The following is a 10460-nucleotide window of genomic DNA, read 5'->3' on the forward strand; positions in this document are numbered from 1 at the left end:
ATATTAAAATGTTTACAATATTTGATTCAGTGATTCTACTTTCTGGGAATCTCTCCAAGGAACTAATCAAAATAGCGAAAAACTATAGCCATTAAAATGTCATTACATTGTTTATGATAGAAAAAAATGATAAAAGCAAGCAAACTAAGTGGTCTTTGCTTTTTGCTAAGGGAATAACTAATAGGACAAAAGTACAACCACAGGTGGCAGCTTGTATATCTGTTAAAAAGACAGGGGAAAAAAAAAAAAAAGACAGTTATGGACTTCTGCTTGTAGCCATGATAGAATAATAGGGACTAGACTTACCTATCCTCTTCAGAAAATTAGAACACTGGACAAAATATATTAAACAGACCTCAGGCAGTATGGGAGTATGAATCCTGCGAACTAGAGAAGTTTGTCAGGAAAAGAATACTTTGGAACAAAGGGTGTTACTAGACTAGGAGTGACATTACATAATGATAAAGCAGTCAGTCCACCAAGAAGACATAACAATCCTAAGAGTGTATGCACCTAACAACACAGCTCCAAAATACATAAAGCAAAAACTGGCAGAGGGGCGCCTGGGTGGCTCAGCGGTTTAAGGCCTCTGCCTTTGGCTCAGGTCATGATCCCAGGGTTCTGGGATGGAGCCCCACATCAGGCTCTCTGCTCAGCAGGGAGCCTGCTTTCTCCTCTTTCTCTCTGCCTGCCTCTCTGCCTGCTTGTGATCGCTATCTGTCAAATAAATAAATAAAATCTTTTTTTAAAAAAATTGGCAGAAATGAAAGGAGAAACAGACAGACCCTTAAGATAGTTAGAGATTTCAACACTCCCATTCATATATTATGTATTTTGTGCTACAACAGCAGAGTTGAGAAGTTGAGCCTGTGTGCAGGTATTGAGTACAAAGCCTGAAATATTTTCTATCTGGCCCTTTAAATGATGTTCACTGACCTCCATTCTGGGCCACAAGCCAAAACTCAGCAAGTCTGAAAGAATTGAAACCATATAAAGTGTGCTCTTTAACCACAGTGGTTAAATTAATTAGAAACTAATAGAAAGATCCTGAAAAATTCACAAACTCTGGGAATTAAACATTACATTTTCAAATTTCTAAATTTGTGGGTGGAAAAGGAAGTAAAAAAGAAAAATCAGTAATAGAAAGCAGATTACTGCTTGTCTGGTGGAGGGTGGGGAAGGAAATAACTTGAAAGGGTCGTGAAGGAACTCTTTAGGGCAATGGAAATTTTTTAAAAAGATTTTATTTATTTACAAGAAAGAGAAAGAGAGCACGAGCAGAGGGAAGAGGTAGAGGGAGCCTAATGTAGGGCTCGATGTGGGGCTCAATCCCAGGACCCTGAAATCATGACCCGATGAAAGTAGACATTTAATTTACTGAGCCACTCAGGCACCCCGGGAATTTTAATTATAGTGGTGGTTAGGTATAGGCAGGCATTAAAATTTATCAACTGAACATATTTAAAATGGGTGCATTTAAATTTTATGTAAATTATACTGAGATAAAGTTATTTCTTAAAAAGTCTGAGAACTAGCAAGAGGAAAATACTTATAAGGGTTAGTTAAAAAGGAAAAAAAACCTATAGGCCATAATAATAACAGTGTCAACAAAACACAGCTAAGTATGGGAAACAGCACAGTAAAGTTGTGAAAGGTCCAAGCTCAGAAGCCCAATTCCCTGGATTCAAGTTCTTCTAGTAAATTTCTTAATCTCACCATGCTTCAGTTTCCTCATCTGCAAAATAGGGATAATGCTATCTATATCATAGAATAGTAAAGAAGATCAAACACGTTATTAGAGGCAAAATGTTAAGAATAGCACCTATAACAAATATTCAATGAATGTTAACTATAATCATTAGAAAAAATGCCCATGAGAAAAAAACAGGGAAGAATAATGGTATGGTAGCTGTGTCAGAATGGCTAATTATAGCAGATTATGGCGTGTCTATTTCCTGGCTGGCTCACCTGGCTGGCTCAGTTGGTGGGGTGTGCAACTCTTGGTCGCGGGGTTGTAGGTTCGAGCCCCATTCTGGGTGTAGAATTTGCTTAAAAATAAAATCTTAGGGGTGCCTCGGTGGTTCAGTCCATTAAATATCTGTCTTTGGGGGCGCCTGGATGGCTCAGTGCGTTAAAGCCTCTGCCTTCGGCACAGGTCATGATCCCAGGGTCCTGGGATCGAGCCCCGCATCGGGCTCTCTACTCATCGGGGAGCCTGCTTCCCCCTCTCTCTGCCTGCCTCTCTGCCTGCTTGTGATCTCTGTCAAATAAATAAATAAAACCTTAAAAAAAAAATCTATCTTTGGCTCAGGTCTTGATCTCAGGGTCCTGGGATTGAGCTCCACGTCAGGCTCCCTGCTCAGTGGGAAGTCTGCTGTCATCTCCCTCTGCCCCTCCTTCTCCCTCCCCCACCTCATTCTCACAAGCATCCTCTCTCTCTCAAACAAATAAATAAAAATCTTTTTTAAAAAAATCTTTTAAAAAGATAAAATAAAATAAAAAATAATATCCACGCCTTGCTCCACAATTGCTAATAATGAGCCTTCCCAGTTTTTGCTGGAAAAGGGGATTAAGACAGGGGAGGGGGGAGAAGAAGGAACCTAAATGGAAGGAGTTATTTTTGAGTGGAAGGAAAATATAGAAAAGACGTGACTTTTAATTGTTAAAACAATTTAGTACAAAAAAGAATTGTAACCAGAAGCTTCATTATTACCATAAGTGTAAAATCCTTATCATATGCCACAAATAGATGGTAGCCATAAAAATAAATGCCTTAAAAAGCAAACAGTGTGAAAAAAATTCTAGTTAGATATACTTCTCTTTTTACTGAATAGATTAACATGTACTTACTAGAGAGACATTTAAGACAAACTTGTACCAAACTAACTTTCTCTTGGCCTAATCAAAAAGACTGAAGCAGAATTGAAAGCCCCAACATGTACACCAGGGATCCAAAGTTATTTAATATCTGTCCCTGGCCCATCTGATAGCAGTAAGGGGCATTGATCAGAGTGGGTACACTCTTGGAGATTGAGTCCCATAAACCCTGCATCAAACTGACCGTGACACCTGTAGATCTGGAAAGGATGACCACATCCATGACGGGATTAAATGAGACTTAGCATAATAAGCATAATAAGCAGCTAATTGTGCTAAAATTTGTTTTAACACTGTTAAAATGGACTTCTCATAAAGAAATATCCTGCCCGCCTGAGGGGCTCAGTGGGTTTAGCCTCTGCCTTAGGCTCAGGTCATGATCTCAGGGTCCTGGGATGGAGCCCCGCATCAGGCTCTCTGCTCCCCTCCCTTTTCTCTGTCTCTCTGCCTGCTTGTGATCTCTGTGTCAAATAAATGAATAAAATCTTTAAGAAGAAGAAAAAAAAAAAGAAATATCCTGCCCAACAGATTTTTTAAGCAAGTGATCACTGTTTAACTTATTTATAATCTACAAGGTCCATACTAAGCCCTCAGTGTTTGTTATTCCTATTGTTGTCAACTGCAATATGACCTTTACCGCAAATGTTTGCCTTCATATTTTGTGATATAGCACAGGCTCAACAGCATTACTCCATATATCACTGTACTTTATAACTAAAAGATGAAAGTACCTATTAATGGGTCAAAAGTTCCTCTGACCTTTTAAAGAAATTTCTCTCAATATTTTAAGGCTTAGAAATTTCTATATTCAAATGCCACACCCCCTGCTCCCCACTCACAATGACCACAGGTTCTAACTTTGGTAAGTTTACCCTGGACAGCCCCAGATTTTTTTAAGCTTCTAATGCTTAAAATGTCAATGGTGGAAATGTAAATTGGTACAACTTTTCCAGAGGGCAATTTTTACTGTCAAAATCCTTCCAAAACAAGTCGTATTTTTTTTTACCAAGCATTCCAATTTTAAAAAATCATCTTGTATGTAAGGATTTATCAATAAGGATTTTCACTGTAGCAATATTTATGATGGTTTAAAAATTGGTGATAAACGAAAGACCTAACAATAATAAATTGGACCATCACAGTCTAGTCATAACGTGAAACACTGTATATCCATTAAGAGATAACTTGTAAAAATGTTTATATGGAGGAATCTCACATGGTGGCTCAGTTGTTCAGCATCTGCCTTTGGCTCAGAGCTCAGGTCATGATCCCAGGGTCCTGGGATCAAGCCCCATGTCAGGCTCCCTACTCAGCGGGAAGCCTGCTTCTCCCTCTCCCACTCCCCCCACTTGTGCCCCCCCCACACACACACTGTGTATCTTTCTATCAAATAAATAAAATCTTTTTAAAAAATGCTTATATGGGCAAAAGTTTACCGTATATTGACAAGTGAAAAGGTTTCAAAACAGTATTATTATGTGATTCTAATTTTAACTTAAAAATACATGTTAAGTTTTAATGCGGACAATAAGATGTCTATAGTGATTTATCTTATTAAGGCATTTCTTATTTTAATTTTCTTCCTTGACCTTTTTTTTAAAGATTTATTTTATTTTATTTACTTGAGAGAGAGAGAGAGTGAGAGAGCATGAGAGGGGAAAGGTCAGAGGGAGAAGCAGACTCCCTGCCAAGCAGGGAGCGCAACGTGGGACTCAATCCCAGGACTCCAGGATCAAGACCTGAGCGGAAGGCAGGTCTTGATCTGAGCCACCCAGGCACCCCATCTTCCTTCACCCTTTATTTAATTTTCAATTTTTTTAATAATACACATTCATGACTTTTAAAATCATAAAACAATAAAATTTCTTTTTTTAAAAAAGCATTTAAAAATCTTTTAAAAAGTAGTCAAGAGGTATGCAGTGGCTAGAACAATGTAAGAAATGTTTAAAATATGAGTTCTACCTTGACCCACCAATACCTAATTCAGTTACATCATTTAATTTCTCAGGACCTCAAATTTCCTAAGCTGCTTTTTTAAAAGAGGGGTGGGGGGGAAGGCTTCATACGGGAGATAAATTGGTATAGTTTTTTCAGATTAATTGGTAAATACCCATAGAATTTTGAATGCACATACCCTTTGATCTAACTATTCCAAAACTAAATATTTATCTTCCAGAGAAAAATAAAAAACCTGTGCATATTAAAGCATTCCCCACAGCACTGACTGTAATAGCAACTGGAAACAATACGAATGCCTATCAAATAGGAGAGATTAAAAAGAATGAGACATCAAAGATGTATTAAATGGAATAAGCTAATGTGTATTGTTCCATGTATCTTTAGAGAAAATCAAAATTTTCATCTTTAATTTTACCACACACACGTACTTTGCACACATACAAACAAATCTCTGGAAGGAACCTCTGTCAGTTCTGACCTCTAGAGAATAGGAACAATGAGGTGGGAAAAACCTAAACTTCTACCTTTGACCTATACTTCTCTGTACCAACCGGGCACTTTTTTAAACCATGAAAATATATGCGGTTTGTCATTTTAAACCGAAAGGGAACTACATGATTTCCAAGATCCCTTCCAGTTCTAAAACTCTATTTCGTCCCTAATGTAAATTATCATCAGCATGGCTAATTGGATCATGCAAAATATGCACCTGTTACATACAACTTAAAATGTAACAAATCTTATTTAAAGTTCAATTCCTTTTACACTCTGCTAGTGTCCAAAGTTGATAGAAGACAATTGGATAGACATTTTTTAATTGACCTATTTTTCTAAGGCAGACTCTAGGGAGATATTTGTTAACTAGTAGAAAAAAAAATACAAACTACAAGACTATAAGTGAATTTAATTTAAAACAGATGTAGGTGCACCTGTGTGGCTCAGTCGGCTAAATGACTGCCTTCTGCTCAGGTCATGATCCCAGGGTCCCGGGATCAAGGCCCCAGAAGGGCTCCCTGCTCAGTTTAGAGCCTGCATCTCCCTTTTCCTCTGCTGCTCCCTCTGCTTGTGCGCTGTCACATGCGCTCTATCAAATAAATAAATAAATAAATAGGAGCGCCTGGGTGGCTCAGTGGGTTAAAGCCTCTGCTTTTGGCTCAGGTCATGATCCTAGGGTTCTGGGATGGAGCCCTGCATCGGGCTCTCTGCTCAGCGGGGAGCCTGCTTCCCTTCCTCTCTCTCTGCCTGCCTCTGCCTACTTGTGATCTCTGTCAAATAAGTAAATAAAATCTTTAATAAGTAAATAAATAATAAATAAATAAAATCTTTTTTTTAAAAGGCTTAAATTTTCTAATTGTATAAGAAAGTTACAGCACCCAGAGATTTTATTATCCAATGCAGGTGACCATTTTATAAATCCAAGATCAATTCTCAAGCAAGTTAATTCTCAAGCAATTCTCAAGCTTACCCCAGGGTAAGCTGGGGCAGGGTATAGGGCAAAGATTACAAATATTTCACAGCGAAAACTAGTCAAAAATAAGATAAAACTACAGTCCCATTAAATATTCAGAAACACATTTATTGTTCTACAGCCAAAATAATACAAGTTCCACAGTTTGGAAACATTAAACATTACATAAATTGCTTGATGAAAAACCACCTAAAAGTTAATCAAAGAAAATAATCATGATTGTTTAGTGTCTTCTCTAAATTTTTTTTTTTTAAAGATTTTATTTATTTATTTAACAGAGAGAAATCACAAGTAGGCAGAGAGGCAGGCAGAGAGAGAGGAGGAAGCAGGCTCCCTGCTGAGCAGAAAGCCCGATGTGGGGCTCGAACCCAGGACCTGGGATCATGACCTGAGCCGAAGGCAGCGGCTTAACCCACTGAGCCACCCAGGCGCCCCTCTTCTCTAAATTTTACTTGAAGCCTTCAAATAGGACCACGGAATTCAGTATCTCCCATGGAGAGCCACATCTACTTGTATAATTTACTATGATGGACAATGTGAAGCAGACAACCCTTAGGCCAGAACAAGAAGAAAAGCCAGATAAGATACTTGTTTAAAGGCATCAGGATTTGAGGAGACAAGATTCCAGAAAGAAAGGAAGCGTTGCTAAGTGAACCCTACATTCTCTGTTGCTTTTCCCCTCAAAATACTTGCTGATTCTTATACCACACGGAACCTATATTCTTGGAAGAAAGCACAATGCTAAAAAGCAGCAGTCTCTAGAAAGACAAAAATTGGAATTCAGGGCCCAGCAGGGAGGAGGCCTGGTAAACACCTTAGGCTTTTTGTTGCATTTTTCTGGATGCTCAATCTGCAAAGGTTTCCTGCATCCCTAGTGTGTGCTCACAGGTGCTCTCATTCTCTTCTAAACTGGATTTTATTTATTTATTTATTTATTTAAGTAAGCTCCATGGCCAGCATGGAGCTCAACGTGGGGCTTAAATTCATGACCCTGAGATCAAGACCTGAGCTGAAATCAAGAGTTGGTCGCTTAACCAACTGAGCCACCTACGTACCCCTACATGAAGTCTTTGAAATTTCCACTTCTGTGTGCTTTTTGCAAGATTAGAGCAAGTCTATTGGTGTTTATATATTTATTGTACAGTCAATAATTTACCAGATTTTCATACTTATTATAATGTTTTCTCCCTAACTAGGGTCTCTTGGGTTTCCAGCGTATACAGTTACTTCACCAGTGAGAAGGAATTCCAAAATAGAAGACTCTGACTTTCCTAAAATTAATGACCATTACTTCATTTTCTTGTCTTAGACCCTCCAAAACAGTGTGGGACAATACTGACAAAACCAGGCATGTCTGTCTGGTTCCTGACTCCTACTGAAGCAGCAGGTTTTGGTGTTTTGCTGTTTAGAATGACAGTTGCTATCACTTACTTTGATCAAGGTACAATTTACATATAACAAAATCCCACTCTTCTTTAAGTGTAGAGCCTTTACTGCCATGTGTTTTTACCACCACCAAAATCAAGATCAAAAGCACTTCCATCACTCTAAAAAGTCCCCTCATACTCTTCTGCAGTCATTCCTCACAGCCTTGCTTCACTTTAAATAAGATACATGCACTTATGCAACTCTGCTGTTACTATCTGTTCAAGCTCTGCACAGAGACCGCATCTATATCACTCACCCTTATACAGCCAGCACCTTGCATAACCCCTGGCATGTACCAGATCAACACTTGCTGAATTGAATGAATGAATGAATGAATGAACCAATCAGCTAACAAATTCACCTTGGTGCTCACTCCCATTCCTTAAGCTCCCTAATTCCAAGCGCTTTCCTGCCTTAATCTCCCGGGTCTGCACTCTGCCTCCTCACTGCTGGACTACATCTGTCTACCAGGTTAGCAACACCTTTGCCCGTAATGGCACCCCTTTGTCTATATGATTTTCTCTTGCAAGAAGAGACTTACCAACAATACCAAAGGTAGTTGTTTCCCATAGTGTCTATGGATATACAGTGTCAAAGGGAAAAACCAAAATTAGGAGGCAAGGAAATCAGATCCAAAGGGAGGGAGTTTAGTAACAGCCTGGAGTATAAGTTCGAGAGGAAGCAGACCAAGATGGGAAGTGAGAATCAATAATGGGTAAAAAGTCAGAAGAGGTGGACACCCCAGTTGAGAATTAAGCGAGGCTGGGATCTGAATAAGCTGTCCTTTCCTTGCACAAGGTGCAAAGATAGGGATCCTGTCTTAAAGGGGTAGAGCCAAGCCAGACAACAGCTGGCCATCTTCTGCCAGTCTATGTTTTACATCCTGCCTGCCTCATAAATTCCCACCATCATCCGGTGAAACATCTACTCACAAGCATTGGCTCTATTTTGGAGGACATGTCTCATTCTCAGTTCCCCCCAGGTGCAACACCAACTAGCACCACTGACCCGTTAAGATAGAATTTGCAATTTCAGAACTTTGCTTACTTGTTCAGAGCTAGAGAAAGAGCTGAAAAAGTTGAATTGTGAAATGCAGAAAAGTGAAAGAACTCATCTTTTCTGAAAACAAAAAAAAAGAGTTAAAATATTTAAAAAATCCAATTATTCGAGATTTCTGAATGTAATTCTCACCCTGGTATACTCTAAAAAAAAAAAAAAAAGATAAAGCACAAAAGCATTTTTTAAAAAGCTTTGTAAGGCACCTTTGCTTACTAGTAACAAATGTTGGTAATTTGAGCAGATGTAAATAAGTCACCACCACAATGTGTAAACACCAACCACAAGATTAAGATTGGCAAACCTAAACAGGGGAAGTTGCAAAAAGATTATGATAGCCTGTCACTGAAAAGCTTGTTTTCAGGAATTCGAAGGCATATCTACAAACAAATTCAAAGTTCCATTTTCCTGGGGGAAGCAACAAGGAAGGGGGTGTTTTTTGTTGGAAACAAGGTCGGAGTTGGGGGTAGGGGGAGAGGTATGTAAAGACTAGGATAAATAGATACAAAAAATATTTCCAAAGGCACAAGTTTAGGGTGAGGGACCTCCCTTGACGGAAAGACACCTGGTCCTTTGTGTCTTTCTAAACGCTGAGTAGGTATTTCTATGAAGTTACAAAGCTGCACACTCATTTGCAGCCCCACAGGTTTTGCTTTCAAATATCTGCAGGTGTATCCTCCTGCGCCGGGGAAACGAGGGTTTTTTTTTTCCCCCCTTTTTTTGTGCTAGACAGAACTTTACGAACACGCTCTCCACCGGACGATAGGTTCTAAGGCCGCCAGTCACCGACTCTGAACTTTAGGGAGTTGAGGGCATCAAAGCTGCTCTCAGTTTCCCTCAAGGGGGGGGGGGGGGGAAGAGGCCCCACTATCCTCTCCTGCAAACCAGACCAGAAAGGCCGCAGGTTCCGGCCACTTTAATCAGAGAAGCAGCGAGGGCTCCGGCGGCCCCCAAGTGACGCAGGAGAAGCCAGATGCGGGTTTACCAGCCGGAGGCGGAGTCCGGACTCGGAGAGGCCGACCCCCGAACTCAGGGCGGCCGCGGCCAAGGTGTCGGAGCTTTCCAGACCTGCTTCTATAGGCTGTGTACCCTGGAGAGTCCTGGAATAAATACAGACCTCTACTACAATCAGAACAAGACGTAAGTTCTAAAACACGCAGCACATAATCACAGCAAAGACACGGTGGGAAATGCCGCAGAGATAAACTACGCAGCTCGTCCACAGGCCAAGGACTACGATTCCCAACATGCAACGCAGCGTACCCCCCCCACCCCGGTACGTTGCATGCCGGGAACTGTAGTTCCTCACCGCCTTCATCTAAAAAGTACTCCGGGGTTTTTCAACCTCTTACGTGTTTCTCTTCTCCGGGATGCACGGCCAAAGAGAAAGTTGGCTGCGAAAAGGCGCGCGGGTATCATTCCCAACGTGACCCCACGCATAGATGGAGGAAGCGAAGAACCGTTGCCATGACTACCGTTTCCCCTGGTCACCGAATAAATGTGCTCAAGGTTCCGGAAGTGGTTCCTCTGTGACCTCTCCAAAACGAGGGATGTGTTTCTGTGCTGACGTTCATTGGGCCGTTTCCTTGAGAGGCCAAAGCTACCCAGGCAAAGGGGCGGTCCCGTGTGAGAGGGCCCGCGGAGTCATTTGATTGGAGATGAGAGACTACGG

At 40.5% G+C, this 10460-nt stretch overlaps 1 protein-coding gene across 1 annotated transcript in view; it reads right to left on the reverse strand.

Annotated features, from left to right (window-relative positions):
* Nucleotides 1–10441, reverse strand: part of LOC125107005 (putative tetratricopeptide repeat protein 41) — a 96174-nt gene extending 85733 nt beyond the window's left edge. The window contains exon 1 of the mRNA XM_047741547.1: nt 10098–10441. The gene's annotated coding sequence lies outside the window, so the exon portion shown is untranslated. The remainder of the gene's footprint in view (nt 1–10097) is intronic.
* Between the last annotated feature and the right edge of the window lie 19 nt (nt 10442–10460).

The sequence above is a fragment of the Lutra lutra genome, chromosome 8 (genome assembly GCF_902655055.1).
Source record: "Lutra lutra chromosome 8, mLutLut1.2, whole genome shotgun sequence".
In the NCBI taxonomy this organism is placed as follows: domain Eukaryota; kingdom Metazoa; phylum Chordata; class Mammalia; order Carnivora; family Mustelidae; genus Lutra; species Lutra lutra.